At 41.0% G+C, this 12180-nt stretch overlaps 1 protein-coding gene across 9 annotated transcripts in view; it reads left to right on the forward strand.

The window, feature by feature from the left end:
• The window catches only part of THRB (thyroid hormone receptor beta), a 389856-nt gene that overhangs the window by 148597 nt on the left and 229079 nt on the right, over positions 1-12180 (forward strand). For 8 of the 9 annotated variants that reach the window (XM_082626038.1, XM_082626036.1, XM_082626039.1 and 5 more), the window contains one exon: positions 7881-7952. The exons of the other annotated variant lie outside the window; for it this stretch is intronic. The gene's annotated coding sequence lies outside the window, so the exon portion shown is untranslated. The remainder of the gene's footprint in view (positions 1-7880; positions 7953-12180) is intronic. 9 annotated transcript variants of the gene reach the window in all.

Consider the following 12180-nt stretch of genomic DNA (forward strand, 5'->3'; position numbering starts at 1 on the left):
TCGTTTAGAAAGAGGAAATAGTTTTTAATTCTTTAAGAAATAGCTTTCTTTTGGTAGGTGCCACTGAATTTGGAGCTATATAGGCTTTTACTGTTTGTTTTTACAGTTATCTATGTTGCTCCAATTCCAATTGTGTGCACTCGGTCAAAAGAATCATTGCAAAGTTCTCTCTGGTCTGTAATCAGACGAACAGCCTCAACGCCCGATTCTGCTGTTGCTCCTTCGTGAGTAGTGGTTTCCCTGCCGTGCTTTGTTTGCAGATCCCCCGGAGGTGGTTCTCCAGAGGGATGAATGGCATCTTTGTTCAAAGGGGCCAGGAGAGAGAATCATCTAATTCTACCAAAGACAGGAGACAGTAAACCGATCCTGCGTTTCCATTGCTTTTGGAAAAAGAACAGTAAATGACAGCAAAATTGAATAACGAGATACCTGTACGGTATAAATGACCCAGCGGAAGAGATGTGATGAGAAGGAGAGTGCGGATTTGATCTCTGCCTTTCAGTTTTCAGTCATTGTCAACCACGAAGTACAAAAATTGGCTCAGCAAAACTTAGTTTCATCCAGGATACTAGACAGAGAGCCAAGAGATTTTTTTCCCTCCTAAATTGCCCAGGATTGATGTTTTGTGGATATGTTTACATTGGTGAATAAAGTCAGAGCACTTTATTTTGCTACGGTTGTGCTTTTCAAACAGTGGGTTGGGTCCTATTCGTGGGTAATGAAATCAATTTCACAGGTTATTACTAACTTTTCTTTAATGAAATAGTATGTAAAAAAGAATAGAATAGGATAGTGTTGAATGGAATAGAAAATATCCAAGTACATCACATAAGCAAGAATACTATCTTATGGGACTTATATTTTAGTTAGCTATACAGATACACATCTAAATATATGGACATGTGTTATAGATTAAAACAAACTTCTCATTATGGGTCATGGTCAAATAATGAGTGCTGGGAATTTTTTACATTAGAGACTTTTTTTTTCTTCTCTTTTTCTGGGAATATTTTTGTATATACACAATTTTCCAAAAGTTGTTTCTTTGGAATTGAACAGATCAAACTTTGGGGTTTGGGGTTGAGGGGACCAGGAAACATCTTCATGTTAATATAGACAACAGTTACCTTCTTGTTGATCCAAAGTACAAGTAGAAAAAACTTGGCTTATCTGAAGCTGTTTTTATTATGGTCCTTTATAGAAGGCAACTCTGATAATGACACCTCTTTTCCAATGTCAGATGGAAAACACCCAAGGTTAGAAAACTGTCATGGTGGCATTCAAATACCAACCCAAGGGTCAACATATTAATACTCTGAGAAAAGGATGACTCATGGTAACACGATATACCTACTTGCCGGTGATTGCAATTAAGACTTTACCAAACAATGAATCACTAGTAGCTGATTATGATGACATGTGCTGATTTTAAACATTTACTATGATCATTCAATAATAGAATAAATTTTCATGTATGCAAACATTTTCCCCCTAATTCAGCTTCATCCAAATCTGTATTTAATTGCTTTGAGTTAACATTAAGTGGACTCACAAACTTGGGTAAGATCTAGCAGGTGGCCCAATTGTATGTAAGTTTCCCATGTGTGGGAAATACACCTATAAGTATGTGTATACAGATCATACGAGTATATAATACCTTATGCTAAGTGATCCATTCATTGGTACTTCATCCTTATGAAACCAAAGAACGGTCAATACAATAAATAAAAACAGTCACTCTAGAAAGCAATCACTCTAGTGGCTGCCTGAGGAGCTATTTCAGAGGGGTTTGGAGATTGGGTTTGGACTCAGCAGTAAGGAAAGATTGCGTTTGATTAGTAATATCTGTGACGACATGGAAAGGGGACAGTGGTGATATACGTGCCATGTGTTTATCTTGGAACTTTTCAATTGAGTGACTCTTTACGGTATCTTGGAAACATGAGTTGCTTCCTCCATTTCATAGGGGAAAGAAAGGAATAGCAGATGGAGGTGGCCCAGAATTAAACCTTTTTATCTTTTTTTTTCTGTACCCCTTTTTAAAAATAGGGGTATAGTTGATTTGCAATATTATATCAGTTTCAGGTGTACAACACAGTGATTCAATATTTGTATACATTGTACTTCATTTACAGAATTAAAGCTTTTAGTATCTCTTGATCTTGTTTCATTTCTGTTCATATTTATCTAGATTATCTTAGATAGTGTCTTACAAATGTTCATGTTGTTTACCCCTTTCCATTCCCATTGCCACGGTTACATTTTTGATCCTCATTAAAATGATGACTAGAGGAGCTCTCTAGATGACTGTCCTGCTTCTAGCGTTCACAGTGTTGGATGGGGTCAAGCGTCACGGGCTCCACTGAAAACCATGTGAAAGCTCTGTCCCATCTCTCAGAAAACTGAACACTTGCCCAGACTCCTGCCAATGTGTTCAGGAGGGTTGTGAGCTCTGTGAGGTCTACGCTTAATTACAGATCCCTAGTCTGGTTCTCTCCCTCCCATCTACCCCTCACGTTTTTATCAGAGTAATATTTCTAACACACAATTTGGATCATATTACTATCTTCTCAGAACCGATTCATTTCCCGTTGCCTTCAGGACAGAAAGAAGTCCAATCTGCTTAGATGGGTCTCCAAACTCTTTTTTTTTTTACCAAAATATATTGGGCATATTACATTGTGGAATGTATATAACATGTTACACTGGCACATTTATATATAGTAAGATAATTGCCATCGTAGGGACAATTAGCACCTCTGTTACATCACATAGTTTTCTTTTCTTTTCAGGGGTCCCAACTCTTTCAAGCTCTCACCTTTGTAGCCTCCTTGCCCCCCTCTTCTCCCCTGCACCTTCCTCCCAAATACACAACATCTAAACCTAACCAGAACACTTGGTCTTTCCCTCCATGGTTCCTGCACTTTGCTCCCACTGGTGCTGCTACCTGAATATCCTTTTCCACCTGTTCAGGCCCTTTCTAACCTTCAAGCCCAGTGTCTGTTCTCTCCATTATTTCTGCGGACAGAGCTCTCAGCACCGATGAATGCCTTGTGGTGTCTTGCTCGTCATGGTGAACTGTGTGCCTATTTGCCCTCAGGTCCCTTGCTTGCCCTTCCCTGGTGTGACTGACCTGATGGGGAAGATAAGAAGGATAACAAGCCTAGGGAATTGTGGGGGTTTTTTGCTAGACTTTATGTGTTTACTCTCTTTATATTATATAATAACCTACAAGAAAGTAACTGAGAAGGCTGGCTAGCAAAGGCAAATGAAAGGTGGAAGGCATATGAGATGCAAATTATTGGAGTTTGAAGTTACAAGTCAAAAAACCCCAAAAAAACCCCAAAAAACAGGGCTGTCCAGGTTCCTGACTCTGGGGTCAGCCTTGGAAGGCCCTGAGGGAAGAGGGAAGCCAGGTGTTCCTTTCTCACACTCAGACCATCTCTCTGATGGCAGATCGTCTCCTCTGGGGCTTCAGCTCCTACTAGGGAGGGCTTCTGAGCTGTCAGCTTCTGCAGTGTGGCCCTGTCCCCTGGGCTCCAGCACCAACACTTCTATGCTTTGTTCCTGTTGCTCAGGGACTTTCTGCAATGACTGAGTTCCTGGATGGCTCCTGCTTCCCCGTTTGCCTTCACATCTTTCCTTCTGTGTGATCAGTTCCTTGCATTATAGTCCTTCTGTTGAAATCCTTAGACTACTTTATATTTTCCTAGTTGAACCTTGACTGAAACAGCTGGCATTTGGTGGATAGTTGATGAGTCTGATTGCCCAAATTTTAAACTATCTTCTATGGGGACATCTGTTTTTTGAGAGAGCCAGGGGTAGGTCCTATATCAGTTATATCTAGTACACAACAACATTTTGTACAGTTACCTGGGAAAGTAACACATTACCTCAAAACTCAATGGTTTGAAACACTTGGCATTCATAAGTTCACAAGTCTGAAGGTTGGCTACTGGCTGGTCCTTTGAGGTCCGGCTGGGCCCACTCGTGCATCTGTGGTCAGCTGGGTGGTCCTGTGTATCTTGCCTGGGTGCTGTCCTATGTGTGGGGCTTGGCTGCCCTAGGCTGATCTAGGATGGCCTTGGCTGAGACGTGAGTCAACACCACTCTGTGTTTCTCAGCCATGACAGGCTAGCCCAGGCATGTTCTCACGGCAGTTACAGAGGAGCAAAGCAAACACATAAACATAACAAGAACTTTTTCAAACCTCTAGATGGAACATACCTGCTAACATTCCATTGGCCAAAGCAAGTCACCTGACCAAAGCCAAAATCAAAGGGGGCAGGCATATCAGCTGAACCTCTTTAGTAAGAGGAACTGCAAAGTTACATGACAAAGGGTAGGGTCAGGGAGGGCCGAAGATGTGACCGTGAATACAATGCAGTCAGTCTATATCAGGCTCCACAGGTTTGATGAGAGAGCCAAGACCAAAGAAGTAGAGAGATAGATGACATTAATGTATCGCCATAATAGTAACTCCTTTTAAATGAAAATTTTGCAATAAAATACACATTGTGTATTGGCTAGTTTGTTCTGTAGAGTTCATTTGTACATAGTTACAGACTGAAGAACATAGACCAAGTAAAGAGCCATTTATAACTAACATATTAATAAACCAAGCTAAAGGGACTTTATTTATCCTTTAACCTTCAATTCGCATTAATTGGGAGCAGTCATGGGAAATGGGGCCAACCTTACCTCAGGTCACATGGTTTAACAAAATGAACTGTTTCATGCCCAGAAATAAATGCCTTCCAAATATAAATATGAATCAGTTACAAAACAGAATATTTTGAGTACAAAATAACCACACTGTTAATATATTTGTGTCCCAATTAAAAATGTGTAAGGAACACGCATTCTGGGCTAAAGTTGTCCCAGGGAGTGATTCTCATTTTTGCTTTGAATCTTGTGTAAACAAACCGGGCAGCCTCCTTTGAGCCATGAGCAAATCCACGGCTCCCTGTTTTCTAAAGAGAAGAAGAATTAAAAATGGGAATGTTTAAGTTGGAAAGGTCTGGGGCTTGACCTTTCTGCTTTAAATTTCATTTTCTTCATTACTAGGAAATCACTTTGAGTTTGTCTTCTTGGAGGACTCTAATTTGGTTTGTTCTTGATTTGAGCCACACCATGAAAGAGATGCTGTCTGTTTGTATTATAGCAAAACTTGGAAGCCACTTCAGTGGCACTGTTTTCCAGTTTTCTTCTCTGCTGTTTTAATCTTTAAACCTGAGCGTGTTCTCAGTAATTCACAATGAAGCCCATGACATCCTACTGCCTGAGCGAGAATCCCAGTTAGCCTCTTTTTCACTGGCTTTGGGCATAATTTTAAATCTTTCTCCGACTCTGAACAATGGGGTTTCCTCATCTAAACAATGGGGTTATTAATAATACCTACCTCATCTGATCATTGTGAGGATTAAATTAAGTGAAATTAGGTGAGATAATTAGCATAACCCAACCCACAAAATGTGCTTAAGAAGTGGTATATATTAAACTGCTTATTGTTACTAATTATTATGTGAGAATGTTTAGGTTGTTTTCACTGAGTCAGGTTCATGTATATTCTTCAAAGTATAAATCAGAATTATACCTTCAAAACATAAGTTGAGGTTCAATATTATTTACATATAAGGCACTGATTGTTTTTAGGTATTAGTGACAAGGGTAGCGGTGCATATCTATTCACATTTAAAACCACAACAGTTACAAACAAAAGCTTCTTTCTGGCTTGTCAATTTAGTCTTTGAGAACGCTTTTAGAATATGCTTCTTTTTTTTCTTTTTTTAATTGAAGTATAGTTGATTTACTATGTTGTGTTAGTTTCTGGTGTACAGCAAAATGATTCAGTTATATTTTTTCATATTTTTTTCATTATAGGTTATTACAAGATATTGAATATAGTTTCCTGTGCTATACATTAGGACCTTGTTGTTTATTTATATATAGTAGTGTGTATCTGTTAATCCCAAACTCTTAATTTATCTTTCCCCCTCCCCACCCTTTCCCCTTTGGTAACGGTAAATTTGTTTTCTATGTCTGTGAGTCTGTTTTGTAAATATGCTCCTTAAATATCTTGGTCTTCAGCCTTAAAATATTAGAGCTTCCAATGTTCTTGCAAATAGTACAGTGATACTGACAACTTGGGATTTCAATATTTACGACAAAAGCAAGTGGAGAGAGACTTTGAAGAAAACAAATACCACCTCAAATTCTTCCTTAATGTTGTTTGAAGAGGGAGGAAAATTAATAATAAGCAGATCAATTTTTAACAAATATGTTTTACCTTTCAATACACTGACTGTCCACTCTGCATGGAACCATAGCAGAGAAGACAGAGCAGCATCTTGGGAAGCTCAGAGTGGAGTTGCAGAGAAAATATGCACATGCATACATACATATGCATGCACACACACGTAACCAGCACACAGTTTAACGGTATGACAGGTGCTTTCATGGTGTTAGGTGGAAAGGCAGTGACTGAGCTGAGACTTAGTGCAGTCAGCATGGTCAGTTCACACACATGATGTTGAGAGTCCAAGTGTAGAACGATAGATACACATATGTAGGTTCATATCATATAGGTGGATGAAAAACACACAAGCACTGTTCATTGTCCTGGATACTCATCCTGTATGTAAATGTTTTAAAAAAATGTACTGGCAAGATACAAATTCATGGTCTGGCCTTGGAGTGGGTTGTCAAGGAGATTATACCTATGCTCTATTTTATTTAACAACAACAAAAAAAGGGGGGGCTTCCCTGGTGGCACGGTGGTTAAGAATCCGCCTGCCAATGCAGAGGACATGGGTTCGAGCCCTGGTCCGGGAAGATCCCACATGCCGTGGAGCAACTAAGCCCATGCACCACAACTACTGAGCCTGTGCTCTAGAGCCCGTGAGCCACAACTACTGAAGCCCGTGAGCCACAACTATTGAAGACTGCATGCCTAGAGCCTGTGCTCTGCAACAAGAGAAGCCACCACAATGAGAAGTCTGAGCCCCGCAATGAAGAGTAGCCCCCGCTCACTGCAACTAGAGAAAGCCCGCGTGCAGCAACGAAGACCCAATGCAGCCAAAAATTAAATAAATGAATAAATAAATAAATTTATTTAGAAAAAAAAAGAGCAGATGGGACAAAATGTTGTCAATGGTCCATTCTGGGCAGAGGGGACCCAGACATTTGTCCTGCCAACCTGTGCTTCCCTATGATCTCTAAGTTTCCCACAAGAATAACTACAACTGTGGGGCCACAGCCATGGAAAAAGAAGCCTCTCGCTTGCTGGGCAGACAGACACTTGGAGATGTCATCTGCTGCAGGAACAGATGCCCTGGTTTCTCCTTCATCTGTTTACACCTGGGGGAAGAGTCCCCAACAACACTGCACTTGACACCATCTAGACAGCTCCGTAGCTTCCTCTCGGGTCCCCCATCCTGACGTCTCACAGGGGCACAGCCCTGGCTGAGATTTGCTGGGACCTATCCTGGGAGCCATCCTCTGACACCCAGCTGGACCCTTTTTAGCACAAAAGTTCTAAATTGTTTGATTCACATTTGCCTTTTAGTCCTCTTCCAAGGCTGGGAATCCAAAACCCAGGAGTCCTGTGCAGAAAAGTAGGTTCTTGGGATCCACAAACATTGTCTCATGCCTATAATGTGTTATTACAATCCTTGTGTTAAAGTCCCTTTCTCTGAAACCAGCTCCCCTTTGGAATGAGATTTTATCTAAGTCTGTTTGCATGTATTCAAAATCAGAGACAGCTCTGAAACCAGACCCCATTTAAACATAGAAAGAAGAGCAGTGGCGAATTAAGCAAATGTTGGGGGAGTTTAAAAAAAAAAACACCTATTTATCTTCTTGTGTTTCCTTTTTTCCAGATCTGCATTTTCCCTCCCATTGGCCGTCCTGCGTGGGTACCAAGTTCCACACGGGATTTCATGGATTGTCAGGTCAGATGTTGGGCTTGACTTGGCTGTTTGCAGATTCTTGATTTTATGATTGCCACTTTTCAGCATTATGGGAATGATCTTCTAGTTTATGGCATTGCTGCTGTTGTTATTTAAGATGGTTTTGAACTCTGGGGGTAATCAGATTCGTGATTTTATGATTGCCACTTTTCAGCATTATGGGAATGATCTAGTTTATGGCATTGCTGCTGTTGTTATTTAAGATGGCTTTGAACTCTGTAGGTATTCAGGAGGAATATACAACATTCGATGGGTTAAAAATAAACATAATGGTGAGAAGGACGCTTCAAATTCATTTGGGGGAAAAAGGAGTAATAACTGGACAGAGAGAGAAAGGAGCGCATTTTTCATTTGTTATGTGGAAAAATGCTTGATGGAGGACCACAGTCCTTTCCAATCTCTCTTTTCCTTGAGCGCTAAAAAAACCAAAAGGATCAGCTCACCCTTGGTTAGAGCAAGTCAGGTAGGGCATGTGCACCTGTGCAGTGAAGACCCTCTTCCATTACTGACAAGCCCATACAACTGCCCTCCAGTCCCCAGATGTTTTGGAAATAGCAGGCAGCCTGTTCCGTTTGGAACACTAGGATGTCATTTGGAACCCAGTTTGTTTGCATTATTATAACAACAGTTACAGTTTGTCTCTGCAGTCAGGGTTGGGTCAGCACTTTCCTTTCTGTGTTTATTATTTTTAGCAGGTTAAAAGCTAACCAGGAAAAATGGCTTTCTGGCGGTGAGGTGACATTCCGGCTGGGCCAGGGTCTGTGGCGTCTATAGATGCACTGGCTGGCTGTGGAGTCGAGCCTTTTGAATGCTGCCTTTGTGCTTCCATCGCCAGGGCCTCTGGCCTATTGTCCAGCCGCCTCAGTTGAGGTGGCACTATCTGATTGTAACCGGTACTAATATTACAGTGTTCGGTGCCCAGACCCTCCCCAGGGGCCCCCAGTCTGGCGGCCTCTGTCTCCCAGCTCTCTCTCCAGGGGACCAATCCCAGCTCTCATATCAGAAACGCTATTTGTAATTTATAGAAGGTTCCAGGGAAAAGGATCGGTAAGGATCGGCTAGCCCTGCAGTTCTCTAACTTTTTAATTTTTTTTTTTACAAAGAACCCTTTACCCAAATGCAATCTTCCAGTGAAATGCAATTTGTAAGACCTGGAAAAGTACAGCTGTTCTGTTTGAAGGAGAGAACCCCAGTTTTCAGCCTCCACTCCACCCACCCCCAATCAAGGTGGCTTCTCAGGTCCCCTCCCCCAACCAAGAAACCTACGACTCCTCAGAATACTTGCACACTGTCTTCACAGGGCGAGCCCCTCAATTTACAGAGAAGGAAACTAAGAGGTGATTTTATAGATGCTTAAAACATGAGACATTAAGCACTAAAAAAGTACACTGCATTCATCCGTTTTTATTTAGTTCTAAAAAAGGCACAGCTAATCTACGTAATAGCAATCAAAATAGTGGTTACTTTGGGGAGAGACCAGATTGACTGGGCAGGGATGCAGGGAATTTTTCTGGGGTGATGGAAATGTATGTCTTCATAGAAGTGTGGGTTACATGGCATTTGTCAAAACTCATCTCCTTTTGCTATACGTAAATTATACCTCTGTTAAAAAATTAAAAGAAGGAAAATAAAACAAAGAAAATTTAACTGTTTTGTGAATGAAAATACTGAGAGCTTCCTGAAATACTGAAAATACCAATGGTCTTTCTTAAAGCTATGTGCACTCTTTATTGAGTGGAATCTACAGTCGTTATGCAAAGTTGCAGAAGACAAGAGACCACGCTGCTTTTCCAATTATTGAACTTTCTTTGTTCAATAATTACCAAAACCAGAAAAAAAAATCTCAGAGAATTTCAGACAACAGAACCCCTGAATGCCTTCTGGGGTCTTCTAGCCAGTAATGCAGCTAAAGGATGATGTATGGGATTCCTGGCGGTAGAAATCCCGAGTACAATACTTGATTCATGCATTACTTTGACATGTACTGTTGGTAATGCTCGGGAAATTGTTCATAATTTTTTAACCTTTCCTCCTTCATCTGAATGCTTTTTCGGGACCTGTGAAATACAAGATTGCTTCTTCTATATCTTATCAGAGTTGAACTTCTGGTGACACGTTGGAATTCAGGCCTTTAGTGACACCTCTATCCTTGCAATAAATCATCTGGACCCTTTAAAAATGACTTTTCTCCCCTGGAAATACTTGGAGCCAAGCCTACTTGAATTCTTCTATTTGTGTGTTTTAGAAGTCCGGCAGTAACATGGAAGGTCATTATTTGGGTTGAAATGCTGCTAAGGCCCTAAGCCTGGGCAGATAGGACCCTGTGGCCAACTTGCCCTTTAGAGCCTCATGAGGAGAGCGGGCTGAGAATAACAAGGAGAATGCTTTTGAAAAGGAAGTGGTGATAGTGTTGGGGGATAGTAAGAGAGGGCAAGTGAGGGTCACGTGAAACAAGGGCAGAAAGGATTGAAAGATATCGTTGTCCCTCTGTATCTGGGGGGAGTAGTTCCAGGACCCCACATAGACCAAATGCTCAAGGCCCTCAAGTGCATAAAACGGTGTCGTACAGTCGGCCCTCCTTATCCGTGGATTCTGCATCCACAGATTCAACCAACCCCGGATTGTACCCGAATGTTCCAGCCTCTGAGGCTGTGTGACTTTTCTTCAAGAAGAACAAACTGCTACTTTAGTGATTTCCCAACAACGGGCCAAGATCTATTTCATTCACAAAATGGATCCACATGACCAAAAATTTAGTTCACTAATGAAGCAATGGCAAAACAGAATCATTTGTAAAAGGAACATTTTTTTTTAAACCCACACATACTGCACTCTGCCTGCACGGACACACAAATGTCCTCATCAAATCAAATTTAATTCAGCAAGGTTTATATCCAACCAATTTAGTTTAATGTGCATAAGAGCAGAAGTGAAATGGCACAATGGAAGAGTTTGAACAGGATTTGCTTTTTTGCAATTCAATGCCCATTTGAAAGGAACTGTTTCTTCAAGTCATTCATTGAGTCAGCTTATCCAAATGGCAAGTACCAAGAAGAATTGTATGACTTCTCCATTCCAGGGACTTGGAGCAAGTGATTCTCCCAGGGCCAACGTTCTTGAAATGTACGTGTGTATGTATGTGTGTGTGCATTCATCTGCAGGTCAAGGAGCGTTTGGAAAATGCAATGTGTGTGTAGTCAGATTTCAGTTATTTGTGAGAATGAGAGTAAAACATCAATAACTGAAGTCCAATCAATGGATATTTTTTCCTGTTGACTTTTAAAAATTAGCAACCTGGACATTTTTAACCCCTGAACTGCTTATGAGGTCTGTGAACAAGTGGGAGTATATCCTGATTTGAGTTTTATCTCCTTCTTTCTCCCTCAACTATTTTTTTCTATTGGTGCTGTTGGGCTAATAACAACTAAAAAACTGGATGAAAGGAAAATAGCAAACACCTTAATGTGCATATTATTATTATTCTCAATTTCCAGACAAGGAAACTGAGGGTAAAGGTTGAGGAGCAATGCCTGAAGATTTTGCTGTCATAGTGGCAGGGCTGGGCTTGAACTCAGATCTTTCTATCTGTGAGCCACTGTCTTAAAAAGAGAAGCAATGGATTGAAACTAATCATCATATTATACTGGCTGGAGCAGAAAAATACCTAAATTTGTGGAGAGAATAAACTAGTATTTGGGGCCTGCCCATAGCAGAAAATCTTAATAACAGTGACAAACACACACAATTTTATTTTTCTCTCCAGGGCAATTGGGGGTGGTTCTCTTATCATCAGGGACTCAGGTATGTTCTATCTTTCTGTATTTCTATTCTTAAGCATATGACTTTATCTTCAAGGTTCCTTCCTAGGTCAAGATGACTGCTGGAGCTCCAGCCCTCACACATAAATTCTAGGCAGCAGGAAAGATGGGAAGAAGGGGGCAAAGGCACCCATTTCCAGCTGGCTTTCCTCTCTAGGAGGGCTTCCCTGAATTCCCACTTCACGGCTTCTGCCTACAATCTCACGTACCGACTCCTGGTTGCAAAGAGTCTAGAAAATGTAGTGGGTACTTTGCATCCAGAGGTGAAGTGAGATTTGGTTTTAAAGGAATAGAATGGAGGCACCTAGCAGATTGGTCACAATCAGACAGCTATTAAAGGCTTTTCAATTTTGGAGAGGCATGATCAGGATGGTGCTTTAGAGGAACTGATC

This window comes from Mesoplodon mirus (assembly GCF_964341445.2).
Source record: "Mesoplodon mirus genome assembly, chromosome: 6".
NCBI lineage: Eukaryota > Metazoa > Chordata > Mammalia > Artiodactyla > Ziphiidae > Mesoplodon > Mesoplodon mirus.